Source organism: Paroedura picta, chromosome 9 (assembly GCF_049243985.1).
Source record: "Paroedura picta isolate Pp20150507F chromosome 9, Ppicta_v3.0, whole genome shotgun sequence".
NCBI lineage: Eukaryota > Metazoa > Chordata > Lepidosauria > Squamata > Gekkonidae > Paroedura > Paroedura picta.
Window position 1 is genome coordinate 31,987,883 of NC_135377.1, and position 22,964 is coordinate 32,010,846.

Consider the following 22,964-nt stretch of genomic DNA (forward strand, 5'->3'; position numbering starts at 1 on the left):
GCCAGTTAGCTACAGGCCTGATCAAAAAGTTAAAATGTGGCAAGCGTTTAAAGGTTTATATTAACCATATGTGACATGCAAACAATCGAAGAGAAAGCTATACTGTATCTTTCAGCAAGAAAAAAAAAGGGGGGGGGGGAGCTTTTCCAAACAACTCTGACTCAGGCACTCTTTCCTAACTTTGTTTTCTCACCATCTAATTTGCTTTGTTTTAAAGCTTCATATTTCAGCTCACAAAGAATTGCACTTGTCACACAAAGGATGTTGATATAATTAAGCCAGATGACGTGCCCCACAAGTAAAACCAACCATTCATGAAAGCTGGTCACCAGAGGCCATTTCAAACAATGCATATTTCAGGGTAATCTAAAGTAATCCCTTCTCTCTGCTGATTTGGTTTCCAGGCAGTCTTAAGCACATGTGTGCAGCAAACAGGGGGGCTTATTAAAACCTGATGTTATATTGGAGATTATAAAGCAGGGGACTCACTATTGAACTCAGGATCTATGATTCTTCAAAGCAAAATTTCACTTCTAGATATTAAATGAAGAGGCTGGATGGGGATATACCCCACAGGAGCACCAGTTAATTCATTTAAAAATAGGAACCATTTCAGCTTCAAAATTTCCAAAAAGTTGATGAACATAAGTTATTTCAGTAGCAAAATTCTCCTGGTCCTTCTTAGATATAAACAATGACCTTTGTGTTTAGAGGAATTTAGGCTTTTTTTAACACCCCATTTATAAACTGCAAACCTCTGTTGTGTCCACGTACTGCTCAGCAGTGTAAACCTATTAGGAAAGGAACTGTAAGATTACCTGCCTGAGTTTCACTAAAGAAATCTTAAGTCTGCAAACAAAACTTAAAATAAGCAATCTGGAGATGCATCTGGGTGCACGTGTGCACTTTTATACAACATTTAGGTTATCTTCATGAAGCAATTTATGAAACAGAACATTACAAAAGCAAGAAAAACAGTAAAAGTTGCTTTGAAAGTTCAGCATTAAAACCCCAACCAGAGCAAAACTGAAAAGTTTAAAATGAATTTTACAGTTCTCAGGTTCAAAGACAACCCTTGATTTAAAAGTCTGGGTACACATTTTGTCCTGCCAGCAAAAAGAACGCAGTGCAGGTGCCAGGTAAGCCTTCACAGATTGTGAATAAAAGCTGACTGTGCACGTTTCCCCCCACCCACTGCTACCACCCGCTCCCCTGTCTGCTCTTTGTCCCATAAAACAAGGGTAGTCAACCTGTGATCCTCCAGATGTCCATGGACTACAATTCCCATTAGCTACTGCCAGCAAATACAAATGCAAATGCTGGCAGGGGCTCATGGGAATTGTAGTCCATGGACATCTGGAGGACCACAAGTTGACTACCCCTGCCATAAAACAATTACATTTTGCAGTGAATTACTTAACAGATACAAGATCTCTCTTTTCAAGCTCTTACAGCTGTTCAACCAAGTGTTTGTTAAAATGAAAGGCAGGTGAGCTGGCCAGATCATGAATAATTTGGGTATGTGCATTCTTATAATGTTTGGACACAGCTGTCCTTCTCTGAAGCCACTTCCTGCCTGAAGGGATAAAACATATGCAGGTTATTACTTTATTATAAGGGATACTCTCCACAGCCAAGAACTATTCTTTTAGATGCTGGTGGATGTCTTATATTTCCTAAAGGTGAGTGCTTTCATGGCTGAGAAAGCCTTGGTCAATTTCATGTCAGGTTCCTAGGTGGTTTATGGTTTTCAAAACCTTAGTACGAAGGTACTTCCCTTTAAACATCCTAAACCAATGGAATTAAGATGGAATAAGTCTGCACATCGGTATATATGCCTTAGGGAGATCTGTCTTAGCCACTGCTCAAAAAGGAAAGAGACCTGGCTAAGAAGAGCAGGAGGAACGGGAGGAAAGTTGCTAAATGCAAAGACACAAAAACTGTGCATACAACCTAATACAACCGCTTTTCAAAGTGGCATCCCATGGTGATCCAAAGCATAGTAATCAAACACATCCTGGGTCACCCTTATACATTCTGGCCCTGACTTCTTGTAATACTGCTTATGAACAGGCTGGAGCAACCAAGAGAGGTTTAACTTTTCCAAAAGCCCTATTTCAATTCAAAGAAAGTTTGAATCGCTGTTGTGATTTTCTAAAACTTTTCAGCATTTTTGCCACATGATTATCTTGTGCATGTTCCAAAATTTGTGTGTCTACCACCTTTTTGACTGTGCTGACTTACAGTTCAACCACCTCAAGGTCTGTGCAGAAAGGAATTTTTTAAAGCAGTTCCATGGCAATTCCTTTTTCATAAAAGAAAATAGAGTGGGGACACAAGAAGAGCATGCCCACATTAACACAGTTGAGGAGCTCAAATATATTGACTCTAGAAAGCAGCATAGACATTGCCTTGTTTTCTGGAGAAGGTCAGTATTAATCTTCTTAGTCTTTAAAGCCGGAGGGCAGCTGGTTTGCCATAATGCAGATTATCTTTCACCTCTTGGAGTTTCAGAAAGTTAATGCTAAATGTCAAGGAACCTTTAAAGGCCAAGAGGTACCTAAATGCTTTAAATGCTGACTTTTCAGAAATGTCCAGCATCTACTGTCTTTGAACAATCATGAAGAGTACAGAGAGAGATTAATTCCATCAGTTCACAAGACTGTCAGCTTCAACCCATCTGTTCCCTCATGCAGTTTCTCCCATTCTCCCATTCAATAGCTCAGATGGTAGAGTAGAATTTGGTATTATAGAATTAGAGTGGGACAGACCAAATCTGACTGAACTCATGCAAAGGCAACCCTGGAAAATAGATGTATAGCTCTTAAAGCAAATGGACTCAAGGTTGAAAAGGAAACATCAATCTGCACTAACAACATAAGATAGAGTATGGATTAATTTCTTCCACTTTCCACCAATCTCAGGGTTTAAGGCAGCCCTTCTCAACCTTTTTACCATTGAGAACCCCCTGAAACATTCCTCAGGCTTTGAGAAACCCCAGAAGTAGCACAATTGTGCAGAAGAGTTGGTAAGCATAGCTGTGTACATGCCTTCTTTGGGGCCCTCCCCTCCCCTCCAGGCCCATCATGGAGCATTTTGGGGGAAGGGCGATCAACATGGCCATATATGTTCATATCACCTAATAAATGTTTAACAAATTAAAAAATATTAAAAATTAATTAACTCCTACCCATTCAGATAAACCCTTCCAGGACTGTCAAGAAACCCCAGAGTTTTATGAAACTCTGGTTGAGAAAGCCTGCTTTAAGTATTATATGCTGCAGTCCAGCTAGAAGAGAGGCCTCTGCAGAAAGTGTGATCCTCTTGGTGCAAGTGAAGGGTGAGAGCACAATGGCCCTGCTGCATGGCTTTTCATCTGGGGTAAACATGTGGGGTGGGGGCCCATTTTACACAAATGGAAAAAGTTCCACCACTACAGTAGAGGTAAAGATGTTAGATGTGTGTGTGGAGGGATTTGTAGTGATACTTGATGCAATCTTTACTTGGGGCAGAATGCTTGATCACTGCACTATTCTAGTACATATAGGAGTGGGAGTGGAAGCTTTCAAAGAAGGTCCTGGTTAATATCTGCAATGGAGACCACCAAGCAATTCCAAGGTTGCTAGGTTGGGAAAGGCAATAATAAACCACCTGCTAGTCTCTTGCCTTGAAAACCCTATGGAGTGACACAAATAAAGGTATAACACCATTAAAAACAAGTATCATCCCTGGAACTTAGGGTGCAAGGAGGACTAAAACCAGGAATGCATGGTTAGGACATATAAGGACCACCAATGTTCAAAACATATTCTTACAAAATGAACATAATATGCTGCTTCTCTCTAGAGGGAAGTACCCCATGAAGTCATACCAGTAGCTGTTGCAATATATAGCAAGCTGTATTTCAAGTGTATTAGTGTGTGCACTGCTGGTGGTGTTCATTAGCAGCCTGCATATTTGTTTTGGAAGTGAATCAACAAACAAACAACATTAGTTTCATTTATTTGTATAAATAAGTAGGAAAGAAATTAAACAAATGAAAATTCCCATTCATTTTGACAAGACAATCCCAGCAATTCAAAGAGATTCTGGTGTGGACAGAACATTCTCTGAGACCAGAATTGAATCTGGCAGAATACATTTTCCAAGATTATTTCTTAGAGACAATGCAGTATACTGTGGGACTAGGACATCTTGCAATTTTGATGTAATGCCTCTGTTCATACAGCCCAATATTGTATTTGCCATCTTTACTGCCGCATCCCTACAATATTCCATTATTTTACAAACATTCTTTTTCCACCTGTAAAAGTGTACCTATATTCCAGTCCCAAAAATGTTCCCAATACCAAGCTACATTCTTAGTCCATCCTATGATTGACATAATTGTCCATCCAATGACTGAAACTGTCTCTCCGTGACCTATAATTGACCTGCTACAAGAAAATGAAGAATGCTGTTTCCAAAATATTCATGGTCTGATGCCAGGAGAAATAGCAGCATTCCAGAATCTGCATACCAGAATAATCATGCCAGGTGAAAAAACAGCATATTTCCCCATTTAAAATGCTCAAATAAATACAGCTGGTAAATGAAGTTATCACTGTTAGTGATGCAAAACAAGTATTCAGATGCAGGCTACAAAGTTATGCTGTGCATTAGGAGCTATATAAATGTTATGTATTTCAAATGAAAACTCCATTGCCTTGCAGGGGGATATTGACCGCCTAATGAGGACACTGACAACCATAATTTTGGCATAAAATATTTGGCCACAGCCTTTATTCAACATTGAGCGCGGCAAGCATGGGAAGAGAATCATGCCATCTTGTGGTTACCCTACCACAAGGAAGCCCACTACAGCCTGCCCCTCAACGGGTTGCCTTGGCTATCCAGCTCCAAAACCCGGACATAATGGCAGGCTGAAACAGGGGGGGAGGCACCATGGAGTGACCCCTCTGGGCACCAGCCTCTGTTGGGTTCTCCTGCCCCCCGGAAATGCTAGCCTTCAATCAGGCTCTGCGTCTTTGGGCGCCCTGAAGGGGGGAAAGAGGCCAAAGAATATCAGGCCATCCGTTTAACTGACGCCCAGTTCAGCCACACACCCTGTTGCTATGCCAACACACATACTGCTCAGAGAATGCCAGGGCTGGGCAATCTCTCCAACCAGCCAGGTCCCTGTCGGCGTTCCTCCCCCGCAGCAGCAATGGCCCCCTTAGATAAGTCTTGGGGGCTTTTTAAAAACACAAGAAGCTGCCCAAGTCCGACTTCTGGCTCACCTAAACTAGTCTTGAAAAATCTCAGGCTGCGATCCTTCCTTCAGTTGCTGAAGCAGATCCAGTTGGGAATTTTGTGGAGGGAAAGTGTGAGCTCTACCACTGAGCTACAGTGGTACCCATATATTTGATCTTTACTACATATGTCAGAAGTGCTTCTTGTGGCGAAGACTGGTAAGGCAGCCGACACACTGTCTGAAGCTCTGACCATGAGGCTGGGAGTTCAATTCCAGCACCTGGCTCAAGGTTGACTCAGCCTTCCATCTTTCCAAGGTCGGTAAAATGAGTACCTAGCTTGCTGGGGGGTAAAACAGTAATGACTGGGGAAGGGAATGGCAAACCACCCTGTACTGAGTCTGCCAAGTAAATGCTAGAGAGCATCACCCCAAGGGTCAGACATGACTCGGTGCTTGCACAGTGAATACCTTTATCTTTACATATCTCAGAACTGAAGTTCACTCTATAAAGGGTTACTACAGTGTTGACTCCCAGAACCAATGAAACTGATTTTGAAAATCTATTTCAATCAGAAGAGTATTTTCCAGTATTTCAAGCAACAGACAAACAGACAAACAAAATAGGGGAATCACTTAACTAACAGAGAGAGAGCCCAGGTGGCCTTGGAACATATGTGGGTACTCCAAGTGAAGCAGAAAAATCTGTGAAAAAAGCCCCCCCCCCAGCGGTTTCCACACAAGCAAACTGTCTGTGGGGGAACAGGAACATTCCCAGCCCATTTGGGCTCTATCTTTCTCCTTTTAGAAGCAGAACTCTGCAGCTGCTCTGTGGCTGTGGGGAATATGAGTAAAAAAGAAACATAATGCATACTTGACCCCCAAAGATAACAACATTTGCATCATGTCTGGTTCAACCTCTAGAACATCTGGTTAAAATGATCTCAAGCACTGGAAATAGCAAGAACCACTATCTCAGGCAGAATTAGATTGACTTGAGTGCTAATTTAAGTTTTAGGCAAAAGTGGCAGACCTACAAGGACTTTCCCTACTTTCCTCCTTATAGAAGCCAGGAAGACTCCGGCCAAGTTACACAGTGGTTGGCCCAGTTCTGCAGTGCCAGACACCAGACACCAGACACCAGGTTTGGGCCCAGTTGTGCTATAGTTCAAGGGTAGTCAATCATCCAGATGTCCATGGACTACAATTCCCATGAGCCCCTACCAGAATTTGCATGGGAATTGTAGTCCATGGACATCTGGATGACCACAGGTTGACTACCCCTCCTATAGTATACCTGCCAGGACTGAAGGGTATCTTACTTTTCTCTGCAGCACCTTCCCCATACAACTTCCTCTTTCTATTCTCCGGGCAGCCCCCATATACTCTTCTTCCCCCTTCTCCTTCTCTCATTCCCGCCCACCAACTAATCTACCTTTTATTGCTCCCCACTGTAAACCAATCATTCATTTCTTCACCTCACCTTTCTTCACAATGAATATATGTCTCCCAGGTCACTGTTATCTATGTTCACTGAAAGAAAGAAAGAAAGAAAGAAAGAAAGAAAGAAAGAAAGAAAGAAAGAAAGAAAGAAAGAAAGAAAGAAAGAAAGAAAGAAAGAAAGAAAGAAAGAAAGAAAGAAAGAAAGAAAGAAAGAAAGAAAGAAAGAAAGAAAGAAAGAAAGAAAGACGCTTAATTTGAACTTATTAGCCCTGTTCCTATCAAATTCATGAAGGACACTGGCTAATGCCATTTTTTTTCAACAGTTGTTCATCTGGCAGCATTTGCCACTATTCCAGGCATTTGAAGCCTACACGTATTACACGATGGCCAAGAGTTTAAGATCTAAGAATGTTTGAACATCAATTTGCAAACCAGGGCATTTATTTTTTATACGCTACAAAGTATTTTAATGTGAGTGACTGCTGCAGCAACGTGGACCATGGCACTGCTTTCTATGCATGACATCAGCTGTAGGAAGTACAAACACTGACCTCCAAAAGAACTGTAAAATCAGTACCAATCAAGCTAAACATATCAGATTGCTGGAGTAGTGTTTTGTTTTTATTACTATTCTGGCTCTTTGTTCCCAGTCTGTCTGAAAGAGAGGGAGGGGGAGTTCTCATGCAAAGCACTCTTCATCATTCCAGAACAGAACTTGGTTGGCTCTACCAGCATTTTCCACCTGTCAGTCACTGATATAAAACAGACACAAACAAGAGCCAAAGACTGTGTCAAATAAGAAGAATGGCTAAGGACGCTTTGATAGCCAATACTGAAATGCTTTTTGTCAAACACACTTGAAAATAAAACTTGAATATGCTACACAGATAATACAAAGTGTCTATTTAATGCAAACGGTATACCCAGATTGTATTTACACTATCAGAATGCTACAGCAAGTTAATGTGCTGTGTGGTTGTGAACAACTGCAGCCTTCAAAATGGACTGAGCAGGCCCCCAACCACCTTTGGACCTACCCCTCCTTAACAGAGAGGGAAATGAGCCTTCAAGGCTTGAGTAGGTAGGTGGCAACTCACCAAGCTTGGCAGTCAACGTGCATGCTTTCCCCCTCTGGAGCTTAAGCAGGCAAATTGTAGCCTGAGAGCTCAATGGTTGATCTGCACGCTCACCTCTTCCCCATCTGGGGCTTTAGCAGGTGGATGGCAGCCAGACAGTTCACTGGTCACTATGCATGCTCACTTCTGTCCCCTCCGAAACTTGAGCAAGTGGAAAGTAGCTGATAAGCTTGGTGGTGATGTTCATGTTTAACCCAGGAATGCCAATATAGTTGAATGAATGAATGAATGAATGAATGAAGGCACAAACAAACGAGAGTGTTCAACCCCTCAAGATTTCAGTTGGCAGCCAGCGTGTCCCATCGAGCCTGGGTTGGCTATGTTTGGGAGTGCATGGACCTAAGACCCCTCCTGGACTCTTCAAAAGGGCACCAGAATCAAACTGCCATCAGAATGTACCTGTTTGGTTTCAACAGTTGCTATGTGTGTATTTTTAGTTGTGTTTTCACAAATCAAGAATTCTTTAAACTAGACTCAGATACTATATTTTCTGCATTCGCTTGGCATCTTGCCAGAAAAGCGATTCACTGGCCTGAGTTAAAGTACCATCAGAATGGCTGAAGAATTCTGTGATTTGGATCAGCAGCACAGTGCACAGGGAGCTAGAGCAGGCTGTTTGCCCCACTGGGGTCTCCACATTTACTGTTGTGTTACACTTTAGAGTTTCCCAATGGGGCAAATAGTGGCTACCTGGGGACTATTTCATCTTGAGAAAACAGTACAGCAGGGTGGTGCTGGTACAGGTCTCAGGGGACCCACTGTCCCAGTCTGAAACAGGTCTATGAATTCCTGCAAAATGCAGAACTCTAAAACAAGCTGGCCAGAGACCTGCCCAGAGAACGTGCACCATGTAGTTAGGTCTTCAGAAGTTGGTAATTAACACAATGAACCAGGAGGAGTTTGATATAATCGAGCATCTAATTTTAAGCAAGTCATCTTTAGATTAAAAACTACTGATCATTTGGTTACCTGACATATCTACATCACCTTCCCTCTGCCTTTACCTAGGCTCTGTTAGTTCAACATGAGTCAAAAGCAAATTCAAAATTGAAGCTTGGTGTAGTGGTCAAGAGCGGCGGACTCTAATCTGGAGAGCAGGGTTTGATTTCCCACTCTTCCACATGCAACCAGCGAGGTAACCTTGGGCTAGTCACAGTCCCGATAAGTCCTGTTCTCACAAAACATTTCTGTCAGAGCTCTCTCAGCCCCACCTATCTCACACGGTTTCTGCTGTCAGGACAGGAAAGTGATTGCTAGAATGCAATTATCCCAACGTATGAAAGCAGCCATCAGCTCTCTTTATTCCTTATCTCAAGGCAAGTGATCTCTCTCTCTCACTCCATTATTTGACTACAAACAGGGAAATAATGAACTGCTTCACAGGATCACTACAGGAATGAACACAAAGGACAAACAGCTACTTGCACCTGAACAATGAAATGTGCATCACTGACCAACATTTTATTTTTATGCTAAAGCAAAATGCACACAGGAATATCCCGTGAATTAATTCCATAACAACTGCTAAACAAGCTATCCACAGGTTTACAACTTAAAAGTTAACTTCCCCCAGATCTTTGCTTCCCCCCTTTGTTTCCAGTTACCCTTGTACCAAGTATAACAAACACTCTGAATGAACCACGGAATCTTATTACTGTTTCATTCCAAGATAAGAACACTGATGTCTTATCTAAGAACTATTCATTGGCTACTGTTCTTTGTAAGCGATCTTTTATTGAGGACTTTGCCAGCTATCATACAATTAAAAAAATTAAATGGTTAACAAGAGTTGGCCAATTTTTATGTAACACAGCAATTAGGCATTTGTCACCTATGTTCCTTCTCTCGATAAAAGGATATCGCACGATTGGTCGAAACCTTCCTGCCTTAAGAAATAAGAAATGCACTATGATACAGAAAGGCTGTCCATGGTAGCCTTCTGCCTTATGCACTCTAGTGCTGAGGCAATAAGGAAGACAGTTTCCTAGATTTGAGATTGCTTCCTTCCTAATCCCGGAGTTCTTTTTTTACTACATCAGTAGCAAGGGACAAAAGAAAGCAATCTAAATGTCCACTGGTTTTCCGTCTTCATGTAAGGTCTTTGATGTTTAACCTCCAGCCATATGAAGGTGTCTTTCAGACAGACAATTAGTCTCATTCTCACTTAGCTAGAGGCAGCCACAAAATCCCTAGACATCATTTCATCACTACTTAGTACTCCCACTAAGATTTATTAAGCTGCATTAACCATGTGCTCCTGATTCTCATCTCAGAGATTTCTGCATATAGCCACTATTGCTGCAAGGAAATGAAACATGCTATTAAAAAAAAAAAACTAGGAATAGGAAATTGCACTGTAGAATCAGGGCCTCCTTATTTAGGGCCCACAAAATATTCAATTGCTATAACTTCAGGCTGAATTTTTAAAATGCCACTTAACAGAATATTTATTTTGCAGGCATAACTGCCAACTATACTGGAAAAAAGGAAACACCAAACATGACTGAGCAGAGGTAGACAGAGATCTAGCATTGTAATAAGGAAGATTAAAATGCTTTAGTCATTAATTCCAGTGTGGGGGAGCAGTTAGAGCAGCCTTTCTCAACTTTTTTATTATTGAGAAATCCCCTGAAACATTCTTCAGGCCTTGAGAAACCCCGGGAGTGGCACAATCATGCAGACTATGGTTGGGAAGCATGGCTGTGTACATGCCCACCTGGGGTCCCTTCCCTTTCCACCCCTTCCAGGCCCATCATTGGCCATATTGGGAGGGAGGGCAGATCCACATGATATTATCATCATTATCATTATCATTTAGATTTATTACCCACCACTCCCAGAACTTGCTCATGGCAGGGTTCAATTGTCCATATCAAAACTCCATTAAAACATTACATGAATATAAGTTATACCAGAAAATGGCAGTGTAACTCAGCCTCCCATCCCCCCAGTAAAACATCCAAGAGAGGAAATGGGAACCATAGATGACACATGGCCTAACCGCTGCCTAGCACTGGGGGGCGGGGGGGGGGCAAATCAGATCACTGCCCCAGCCTCAACCATAAACCTGGCGGAAGAGGTCCACTTTGCAGGCCCTGCGGAATGCTGGTATTTGCAGGCCAGGTGTTCTGAGGACAAATAGAGCACTAGTAGCCATGCCTGGTGAAGATAGAAAAATGCCTGGCAAGCTACCCTTTTGACCTGTGCCTTCAAAGTTAGTGAGGCATCAATGGTCACTCCCAAATTCCTGGCCTGGGGCACTGTCATAAGTTGCATCCCTGCCAGGATGGGTAAATGCATTTCCTGACCTTCCCCCCCCCCACTTCCCACCCACAGGACCTCCGTCTTGGAGGGGTTGAGTTTCAGATGACTCTGTTCAAGCCATCCAGCCATGGATTACAAACATCTGGCAAATGGTTCTGGGGGGAGAGGGAGTCTAGGCTCCTGTCCATGAGGAGATAGAGCTGGGTGTCATCTGCATATTGATGACAACCCAGCGCTAAGCTTTGCACCAGCTGGGCCAGAGGGTGCATAAAGATGTAGAAGACCGTGGGGGAGAGAATCACACCCTGAGAGATCCCACAAGGGAGTCAGTAAGAGTGCAACAACTCATCCCCCCATGGCAATCCTCTGGGTCCAGTTATGGAGAGAGGAGCTAAGAGCTGTGCTCCATATCCCCGTATCTCTGGTAATATCACCTGACAAATGTTTAACTGATTAAAACATTTTAAAAATTAGTTATAACTTAATTAAAATGAAATAAATTAGGATGGGACATAAATGTCTTGGATCCAAGAGTGAATAGGACTTAGGGCAGGACCTCCATTGAGTATAATGCAATGGAGTCAAACCTCCAAAACTGCCATTTTCTCCAAGGGAGAAGCGATCGGTCACCTGGAGATGAGCTATAAAACCGGGAGATTTCCAGGTCCCACCTGATGACTACAACCATCCTACTTTTTATCTATCCACTCCAGCTTTAGCTGTATTTATTATTTATTTACTTCATTTACACTTTGCCTTTCTCCACTCTGGATACCCAACGCAGCTTACATCTCCTCCTCCATTTTATCTTCGCAAAACCACTGTAAGTTGGACTCAAACAGGATTCTCCAAATTAGAGTCCACCACTGTATCACACTGACTCTCAATTATAATTGTTACAATTAATGCAGGACAACTTGAGTATTTTCTTGGTCATAAAGAAATTCTGTGATGTGTTTCAACAGTATAGGAAATGAAAAGAGACATCTAGCTGCTCGTCCTCCCAGGCAGTTGAATGAAAGAAAATGAATATTTATCTTCTACTTAGCTAATATTTTGCCCATGATGTGCAAACTCCTCTTTCGGAGTCCTGGGAAAGAGAAACCAGCAATTATCCTCTCAAAGGTCACCTGGCTACTGAAACACCAATCCTCAGTCCAATATTAGCTTCTACAAACTTTGCAAAGCCGGGCCAACAATTTTCTTTCCTTCCTGTGACTCTTGTTGGTTTTATTTAATCAGCTTAAGAGACCTCCTCTAGTTTTCCTATGATGAAATGCACTATACTCACATCAAAAAGGTTTCTCAACCACTGTTTGGTTTACGGAGGGGAAATAAAAGAATAGCCGTTTAATCACGCTGTGCAATAGCTCCAGTCTGAGAGTCTTAAGAGCCATAATCCCTTCACCGTCCACCCTCTTAGAAGAAAGTGTTAAATTATAAACACATGAGTCCCATTCTGCCCCTACTGAAGTCAGTGGGAACACCAATTGTTTTCAACAAATAAAAGTCTCGGATATTTACGATTCTAAAATTACAAAGCTTTGGGAGGAAGCATGTTTAGGAGGCTGCAATGAACACTGCCACAATATAACATTAATGAGAGGCAGATTCTTGACAGTTACCCATTTCAGTCACTTACTTTGGATACGTTTATAAAATAGGCTTAAAAATTAGGTCTACCTAGCATAGACCACAGTCGTAGTTACCTGTAAAACATGACCAACAGGTTCCAAGAAAACATAACAGAAGTTATCTCAGATCAATTCTATGAAACTTATGCAATAATTTTTTGTTATTGTCAAAGATGACACCGACTTCCACTTTATTGCATTGCTGCAGACCAGCATGGTTACTCAATTAGAAGTATCCTTTTTCTATTGGTATGTTTTTGGAATCTCTCCTCAATAGGTTTAAAGTTCTCAGAATGGATTCCCCTACACTTCTGAGTGAGAAACAGAAGTCACAAACCTTAAGGATATGATATTCATTTGAAGACCTTAGATTATAACATGACCATCTAAAGGAAATGAATTAATATGTAAAATAGACGAACTGTTCAGTCCACTTTTCCAACTTTATATTGTGATGCTTGCCATTTGCTATTATTTCTGATCCATACACTATTGAAAAGTAATAAGTATTCCTCTCAATTTGCCCCAGAGCTGTTAATCAAATAGGAATACCAACTCTGGGTTGGGAAATACCTGGAGGGGATGAGGTGAGGAGGATAGAGTTTGGAGACAGACCTTGATGGTGAATAATGCCATAGAGTCTATCTGCCAAAGCTGCCATTTCCCCCAGGAAACCCGCTCAGCCAAAACACCAGGAGATCTCCAGCTCTGGGTCAGAAAATACTTGGATATTTAGGGGGAGGGGGAGTTGAAGCCTTAGGTGGGCTGGGCTTCAATGGGACTTAATGTCATTGAGTCCGCCTGAGCCGCCATTTTCTCCAGGTGAACTGATCTTTATCATCTAGGGATCACTTGTAATCCCAGGAGATTTCTAGCCACCATCTGGAGATTAGCAGCAACTTCTGTACCTAAGCCCTGGGGCAAACTGTTGTAGTCAAGCCACATCACACAGCAAGGTAGATGAATAGCTGATTTGCTGCCCTTACAGGCAGGAAGATATTCTTACGTCTCAAAAGAATTTGGAGCCTCTTATTGCCTGGCAGCAAGCATCCAGCACTGTAGATTCTAGTTGGCCTGCACACTCATCACTTGGTGAATCCAGGCACTTGCCAGAGGGGATAACACTTTCCGAGAATTAGTATTTTTGCTTATGCAAGAGGGGGAGGGGGAGTCTAGTGCAAGGTTAGTCAACCTGCGGTCCGACAGATGTTCGTGGACTACAATTCCCATGGGGGCCCATGGGAATTGTAGTCCATGATATCTGGAGGACCACAGGTTGACTACCCCTGCTCTAGGGATCCCAGCTACCTTCCTATTGGGGGGAAATTAGGTGACTATGAGGAATCCTACATTTTCAGGAACCATACAGTTTGACCAGAGAAAGAATGATCAGGAATACCAAGCATCTAATGCGACTTATTCTGATTAAAACACTTAAAGCCCAGCACACTTTTCTATGGAGTGTGTTAATGAGAGTGCTTCTTTCTTATTGATCATAAAATGAAATGAGATAACTACTTAGGTAGTTAAAATAAGCTCAAAATTCCTCACTGTCTAGCTGAAAGTTCATGAATTCCTTTGGGGCAGGGGGAATCCAAACTAAATGAAACCATAGACTGCTGGCTTGTAGGTTTCGTAATTCCCTTCGCTGCACACTGAACAGGCACACAGGCTCTCCTCTCAAGCAGCCGCAGCCGCATGCCAGCTTCTCTGGATCCATGTTTAAAAAGACCCTGAGACAGACTTGGACTCAGAAGCAGCCTGTCCTTACTTGCACTGCCTACCCTGGACAGCATGACCTTTCCTGCTGCGGAGTAGTCCTATCTAGCCCCAGAGGCATATTTAATGAGCTTCCTTTAGATCCCTTTTGACACTACTGTTAATCTGCCATTTATTAATTTACTAGAATCATATAACTCCTTGAATCCTGCAGCATTTCCCAGAAAAGCAACCTTTAAAATGGAAGAAGTATTGTCCTGACTTTTTAGATAAAATAATAGATCACACCATCTTAACTTGTCGTAAAGCTTGCATCCAAGAACAAGAAATTTTGACATGATTAAACTGGAAGACTTGATCAGGACACTGGACAATTTTAAAATTTTGCAATAGAAAGTTTCACAGTTCCATACATGTGAATTCGTATTTAGTGGGCACCAAGCCACTGTAGGGCTTACTGGGGCCCTATGAGATCGCCAAAACCAAATGTCTTATAAAACCACAACTGTCAGGAACCCCCACAGGTCATAGTTACTTTTTGCAAAGCCCATTGCACCCAGAAATACAACACACATACACCTGCATTGTGACCTTCCTGGGTTCTTGCCCTCCTCCCCTCTGCTCCCCCTACTCAGTCTTGAGATCCAATGTAGGGAAGTGGTTAAAGAGTAGCAGACTCTAATCTCAAGAGCTGTGTTTGATTCCTGACTCTTCTTCCATATGCAGCCAGCTGGGCTGCCAGCTTCCAGGTGAGGTCCTGGAGACCTTCGGGAGAAAGACAGGATGAAAGAGAAAGAGGAGAAAAGGAAGGGAGGAGGAAAGGAAGGAAAGCATCAATTCTCCTGGGGAAAAAACAGTTGCTTTGGAGGGGCACTGGCCTTCCTACCCCCCACCCCAAACAAAGTGTCTTAGGTTCTCCACAGTCCCCCAACTTCCCATATAACCCCATATCTTCCAAAGGCCAGCCCAGGCAGGACATGGAGAAGTGGGCAGGGAGGGTTGTTGGAGGTTGCCTTCTTCCCACCCCACCCTCCAGAGCCAGGCTGGGTGGGTAAGGCTGCTGGATCCCCCCAGCTCCTCAAAGAAAAGGGAGGGTGGAGTAGGTGGGTCCTCCTGTTAGGGAACTCCACAGAGGAAAAACCTTGCTGGAAGCTCCCAGCTTCACCCAAGCCTCAGCTGGATGACAGCTTAGCCCAGCCAGATGTTCAACAGACAGAGAGCTCTGACCAGTATGAGGGAATGGAGCTGCAGACAAACCAAGGCTTAGATTCCAAAATTGTTACATGAGCTCTTCATTCCTCTGCCCAGCCTCCAGCTGCAGCTCTCTATCTTGTCAGCCCACCTGGCTCACCTCAGCCAATTAAGCAATTCCAGCTATGTGCCGGAAGAGTTCTCCAGCCTAAAAGGTACCACACCTTAGCAAAACAGTTGCTGGCTGCAGAATACTGTGAGTAATCACAGAATAAGGACTGAGCGGCTGCTGCCAGTCTATACTAACTTGAGGCTGGGAGGCCTGGGTTGTGGACCTGCTACTTTCTGCTGGTGCCCTTGGACTGCCTGAATGAACCCTTGACACCCTGCACTGAGTTAAGACATTAATTGCATTCTGTCTGTCCCTTGGCATTCTGTTTTTTTAATACTGATTCTTTCTGCCTTCCTGTGTCAGCTCATCTGTGCTTCTTTCTAGCAGAGAGCTGAAATTTGAGTCCAACACAGGAGGCAAAGGAAACAACTGGCTTCCCTCCCTTGCCTGGGGGAGGTGGAGGGTGGGAAGTGACAACTCACCAGCAGCAGGGCCATTCAGGGAGGCCAGCACCTCTTCCACCCAGCAGGAAGAGGAAAACAGATAAGCCCCACAATCAGCCCTAATTGGGAGAGTGCTCTCCTTATTTGCAGCATACCCCCAGGGAGGGCCAATCAAGTAGGGAGTGAGTTGAGAGTGAACTGATTAGCTCTCTCCCAATCTGCATGCAAATTGAACTAATTGGCCCTCACTAGAACAGTGCTTCCTCCCTATTGGTGGCACACCCCAATAAATGGGGTATCATGGTAATTATAGGCTAAACTCAATGGCTATTTAGTTTTGTTTCTTTGATGAATTAACCATCTAGAGGACAGGTGCACTACAGGCTGCAGTACCTCAATCTATGTAATCAGTAAGTATTGGCCACATACAAGTTTATGTTATTTTGGTTAATCTCCAGTCATATTATTTTCCTCCATTTTGAATGGCAAGCTAAAACAGCCACTGTGAGCTTGATTCCTTCTTACACTTGCTTTCTATGCTGCATGGGATTAGTCTCATTTACTCATTGTACCTTCTTGAAAACGGGACATATTTTGTATGATTTATTATCTTATATCTCATTTTTAACTTTTGCTGCTGAAATACAATTGAAACAAGGATATGCTGGAACCTTGTTCAGATCAGCTTTCAGCATCATCAACTCTCATAACTGTTCAAACAAAACACAGTAAAGATACTTTATTTTCACTCTTTCTTCGTTGTACTCCTAAAATATAGATGGCCACAGGATTCGGTGTTACTTTTGCTTTCCTAGTCAAAATTTCTGAACAGTCTTCAAAGCCAGTCCTAAAGCACATTCGTCAATTCAGAATGTCAGAAACTGTGATCTGATCATGTTTATCCATCATCCATCAAGAGTCATAAGTACTGAAGTGTATGCAATGCCTTCTAAAAATTAAAACATATGAGATAACACAGGATATTTGTGGTCTAGCAGGTGTTCTGCACTGCCCTTCATTTCATCTCCTGTCCACAAATCTCTTTTTAGTCTCCCATCTATTACCTTACCATCAGGGATCTTTCCTCTCCATTAAACGCTTACTGTTTAATGGTGCAGAGGGAATCAATTAGGAAAATTCAATTCACCACTGATCATTTCCTGCCATGCTTCTTATTGAAGAACGACATTTTTTGTTACGTAATTTTAGTGAAATGCTTTTAAAAAGCAGGTTAAAGTTCCAAAGAACTAAAAACACAGGCAAACATCTTCTGGGATGTGCTTTCATAATCAGTATCCATAGGATGTGAACAATAAGCCTCTGCAATACCCTGAAAATGGGAGTATATTCTAACTCCAAGCAAAAATGTTTAACATAAACATATAATCTTTTCCTTCCACTTTACAATAATGAGCATTATTTGAATTCTGAATTCTTAAGTCCCAAGTATCACCAGTGAATTAATGTAGGGTCTGTATTGTTTTGCTGGATATTGATGTGGCTGATTATTTCCATTCTGGGTTTATGCCAGGAAAGAGATTTCATTCTCCGGATTTTTTCCATGCCATGAATACATAGCTGTAATCCTAATGATGCTATAGGGTTGCTTTCATATTTGACAGCTTGAAATACAACAGTGCCCACTGAGATCAGATTACTGGTAGGAGAAGATGTGGTTGACCAAAACATTTTTTATGATCACAAATTCAAATACAATGGAGAAAAGGAAGCAGAGAAATGAATGTGATCACCTTTTCAGAATAACTGACTTAAACAACTGTTTTGAAAAGGTTGTCCTTGGCATTTCATTAACCAAAGCAATTCACCATCAGCCAGTTCAAACTTGATGCAATAGTCTCTGCTATCAGCCTTTTGTAGCGCAGGGTGGTAAGGCAGCAGAAATGCTGTCTGAAGCTGTCTGCCCATGAGGCTGGGAGTTCAATCCCAGCAGACGGCTCAAGGTTGACTCAGCCTTCCATCCTTCCGAGGTCGGTTGCTGGGGAGTAAACGGTAATGATTCGGGAAGGCACTGGCAAACCACCCCGTATTGAGTCTGCCATGGAAACGCTAGAGGGCGTCACCCCAAGGGTCAGACATGACGTGGTGCTTGCACAGGGGATACCTTTACCTTTTATAAGGAATTGACAGCCTAAATATCTTCTGACATCTGGAAAGTTCCCAGGGGAGTTGAAGGAGGTGATGGTTCATTTTCTACTGAAAAAACCCTTGCTTGATCCACGGGACCCTGCCAACTACCACCCTGACTCACTTCTTGCATTTCTGGGGAAAGTGGTTGAAAGGGCTGTTGTGTATCAGCTCCTGGCATTCTAAGAGTAGACTCTGGCACTTGACCTATATCAGGCCTCTGTCCTGGCCACAGAGTGGAGATTGTGCTGGTTGCCTTTATGGATGATGGATAGATGGCGCCAGTTGGACAGGGACAGTTTGGCTATCCTCATGTTATTAGATCTGTCAGCTGTGTTTAATGTGGTTGACCATGAGCTGTTAACCCACCACCTTACCAGGCCTCGGATTCCGGGGACAACCTTACTGTGCTGATCTCCTTTCTTCACAACCAGACACAGAGACTGGCTGTGCGGAAGGAATTGTCATGTCTCTACAAATTCCCATGTGGAGTGCCACAGGGGGTGATACTCTCCTCCACACTTTTCAATATCCACATTTGTCCTCAGGCACAGTGGGCCCAGAGCTTTGGACTGGACTGTCACCAATATGTGGATGACACCCAGCTCTATCTCCTGATGGATGGCCAGCCAGGCACATGTGCACCCTGAAATATTTGCCAGTTTGGAAAGTTTGGAAGCAGTATCTGGATGGCTAAAGCAAAGTCACCTGAAACTCGCCCCTCCAAGAAGGTGGTTCTGTGGCTGGGTAGAAGGGGGCTGGCCCAGGAAGCATGCCTCCCTTCCCTGGATGAGATGTAGCTTGAGGCTGTACCCACAGCCAGGAATTTGGGGGTGATCTTAGATGCCTCCTTATCAATGGAGGCACAGATCATTACAGTAGCATTTTCCCACTTACTCCAAGCCAGGCTGCTAGTTCCCTACCTGTCCCCAGAGCACTAGTCATAGTGGTCCATGTGACGGTCACTTCCCAGCTAGACTTCTGTAACTCACTCTGCCAGTCTTCCCTTGTCCTTGACCTGGAAGCTACAGTTAGTGCAAAATGCAGCTGCTAGAGTCCTCACTAGGTCATCTTGGAGGACTCATATCCAGCCAGTGCTGAGACAGCCACACTGGTTGCCGATTTGGGATCAAATTTATGGTGCCGGTGTTAACTTTCAAGGCCATTCATGGTCTGGGCCCCACATATCTGAGGGACTGCCTGTCTCCTTGTGCCCTCCACAGGGCTCTCCACTCTAAAATGCTTTTAAATGCATCTAAGATTAGACCTTCTTGCCTGGAGGCGATGCAAAAGTTTTTTCATTGCAGGTAGTTAATTGTCCATTGTATAACTAACCTATATTTCCAGGTCACCTGGTAGCTACCACTTGAGCTACTGCAATGAGGATAGAATGAAGAGAGGCAACACTTGACTGACAAGCACCTGGGAAACTCTGAGAAATATTTCAAAGAGAGCCTGAAAGCATTTGATAGACAGTCAATTTATCCTCTTGTGGAGCAGAGTGGTAAGGCGTCTGAAAGCTTTGCCCATGAGGCTGGGAGTTCGATCCCAGCAGCCAGCTCAAGGTTGACTCAGCCTTCCATCCTTCCGAGGTCGGTAAAATGAGTACCCAGCTTGCTGGAGGGTAAATGGTAATGACTGGGGAAGGGAATGGCAAACCACCCCATATTGAGTCTGCCAAGAAAACGCTAGAGGGCATCACCCCAAGGGTCAGACATGACTTGGTGCTTACACAGGGGATACCTTTACCTTTACAACTTATCCTACAGAAAGAATTTTAGAGTAAACATGATCGACACAGACACATGAACGGGCCTTATTCTGAATCAGACCTTTGGTCCAACAATGTCTATTCAGACTGGCAGCAACTTCCAGAATCTTGACTAGAGATCTTTCTTATCGCCTACTACATGTTCCTCCCAGTGTTGGGCTTAAGAGCAGCAGCCTTTAATCTGGAGAGCCAGGTGTGATTTTCCACTCCTTCCCAGGCAGGCAGCTGGCTAACCTTGGGCTCATCAGTCCTGCCAGAGCTGTTCTCACAGAGCAGTTCTGTCTGAGTTCTCAGCCCCACCTACCTTCAAGCAAAGATTGGATACACACTTTTCTTGGATGCTTTAGGATGCTTAGGGCTAATCCTGCGTTGAGCAGGGGGTTGGACTAGATGGCCTGTATGGCCCTTTCCAACTCTATGATTCTATGATTCTACCTCACCTTTTCGATTGTGGGGAGAGGAAGAGAAGGCAGTTGCAAGCCACTTTGAGACTCCTCTGGGAAGTGAAAAGCAGGGTATAAAAACAACAATTAGAAATGCTTAGGATTGAGACTAGGACCTTCTGCATAGCAAGTAGATGCTCTGCCAAGTGAACACAGACACTCCCATTAAAAAAATATTTTCAATCACATCAGCCTGATTAGCTAGAACCAGAAGTATCAGCACATGTACACTCTGTTTTTAAAACCTGCTTACTTATATAATATGTTAAATGATAAATTTGCAGAGAATAAATTAGATGTCCAGAACAACGTTCCCAAGTGGGAGAACCATACCTGAGATGTAGTGTGTACTTCTTTACTCCTTTCATTATCTCTTTCTATACATTCTTTTTTAAATTTCTGTGATCTAAAAACTAGCTTTTTATTAAATTAATTAAATGTTATTACATAAAAATAAACACTGCCATAGCAAGTTAAACTTTTGTTTTTCAGTAACTTCTTTTGAAATACTGCATTGAGTAACTATACCTTGCATAGGAGCACCTAAGACAGTCCAGCACTGCACACAGATAAGCACCTATGCTACCATAAATGAAACAGGCTTATGGAAGTGATTTCTCCTGCCTCCCGCTCCACCCCTTCCAAAAGCTGCTCCTGAGGTTTCCTGGGACAGTGGACTTGGTGGAAGGGGAAGAGCTGCAGTAAAAAGGGGAAAGAAGCAGAAATCATCGACTCCTCTTACAAAAGCCACAGCAGTGAAAATTTCTGTCCCTTTCCAGCCCAACACTGTGCTGAACCTCATGCAGTCAAGATTTAACTAGTTCCGTTATTACTGACTCACCAGAGTACAGATGGTCTGCCGAACATGGAGAACTTAATGTTTGACAGGATGTGAATCATCTCAAGAAGATTTATTGCTGGATGATTTAATTATTGACCCAGTTTCTTATCCAGGTGATGCAAATCATGCCTGTGGCTTACTTGGTCCAATTCATCAACCAACACGAAGTCAGAATTCTGTGCCTTGATGTTTTTATACACCCAGAATCTCTGTGCCAACTGTCCAATAAAGAGAAAAACCAGTGTATCCAGTGAGATTTCTAAAATACAGACCTACAAAAAGAGAGATAAATAGTGTTACTATTGCATAGCAGCTATTTGCTACATACTTTCTGCCCCGGTCTACCAGTAGCCCCTTAACAGAAACAGTAAGGTATTTACGTAATGAGTTCTATTGGACAATGTATTCCACGGCAAGCAAGGCTGTACTAGTAGCCAGCCTCTGCATTCTTTCAGATGCTAATCCAGCAAGCACCTGTGGCTCCTAATTCAGCCAACAATATTGACCAAAACCTTTCTTCTTTGCTAAACTACACCTTAATAATAATGCAAGTGTCCCCCCCCCTTTGTTTCTTTTTCTTAAATGCTTTCTGATGCTTTCATTCTAAATATGGTATCTTCACAGAAGGATACCATTTTTTAAAAAAAAAGAAAGAACCCATCATTAACAAGTATAAAAAACTTCCAAAAACTTAAAAACTTCCAAAGAAGAATTCACCACCTCTTGAGGAAGCCTGTTTCACTGAAGAACCGCTCACCATTTCTAACACAGACCATTTCCAGAATGATCTATATAACAAAGTCTTATAAGAATACTAACAAATGCATTAACATTAAATATATGAGCAATCTCCAGATCAAGTTACTGACTAGTTTGTTCCAGTTATACATTAAGTATAACCTCCCATCATTACTCTTAGCATTCTGCTTTTCCTTTAACAAGAGCAAAGTGAGATCTATATTCCATGTGCTATTTCTTGGTATTCAGTTCCATACCTTATCACAGCAGCCTGGCTCTTCAAGATGAAATTCAGGTACATTAAATAAGTCCACATTGCAGTTCCTAAGAGCTGCACTAAGAGCTTCCCTCGTGATGCTTATGACATTATTCCGGAGACACAGGAAGTAGCTATGTTAACTTCCACACCATTAGTGTGAGACTAGCATCAGAAATACTGGAATTAAAGATCTGGCTCAGATGCCTCCAAGTTACTTGGTAATAACAGTCTCTCTCCCTTTTTTATAATCATTCAGAACACAAAAGATTTCATTAGAAATACAGTGAACTGCAGAGGATGTTTTTCCCCACATTGGGTAGTCTTGCTATAGAGCTGTACTTTAGTTGTATGGCACAGTCAGTTCAACTCAAGATCCCACAGATCAGTTTCAGTTTTGATACCACCAGCATACCTAACTAAACATGCCCTGAAACCAGGATATCATGACTAAGTGGGGAATCTGAGCATGCCATCCAGATTAGTAATTGCTGAAAATGGAAAATGAAAAACAAAGCCAACAATTGATTAAAGGCAACATAGGAGTGGTAATAGAAACAGACAAGTAAATCAGTTGTATGTGCTTACAAGACAAAAA

General features: G+C 42.7%; 1 protein-coding gene across 8 annotated transcripts in view; it reads right to left on the bottom strand.

Annotated features, from left to right (window-relative positions):
• The window catches only part of SULF1 (sulfatase 1), a 113,298-nt gene that overhangs the window by 67,857 nt on the left and 22,477 nt on the right, over nt 1-22,964 (bottom strand). For 5 of the 8 annotated variants that reach the window (XM_077352193.1, XM_077352191.1, XM_077352194.1 and 2 more), the window contains exon 2: nt 21,373-21,644. The exons of 2 other annotated variants lie outside the window; for them this stretch is intronic. The gene's annotated coding sequence lies outside the window, so the exon portion shown is untranslated. The remainder of the gene's footprint in view (nt 1-21,372; nt 21,645-22,964) is intronic. One more of the 8 variants, XM_077352195.1, reaches the window with a different exon arrangement.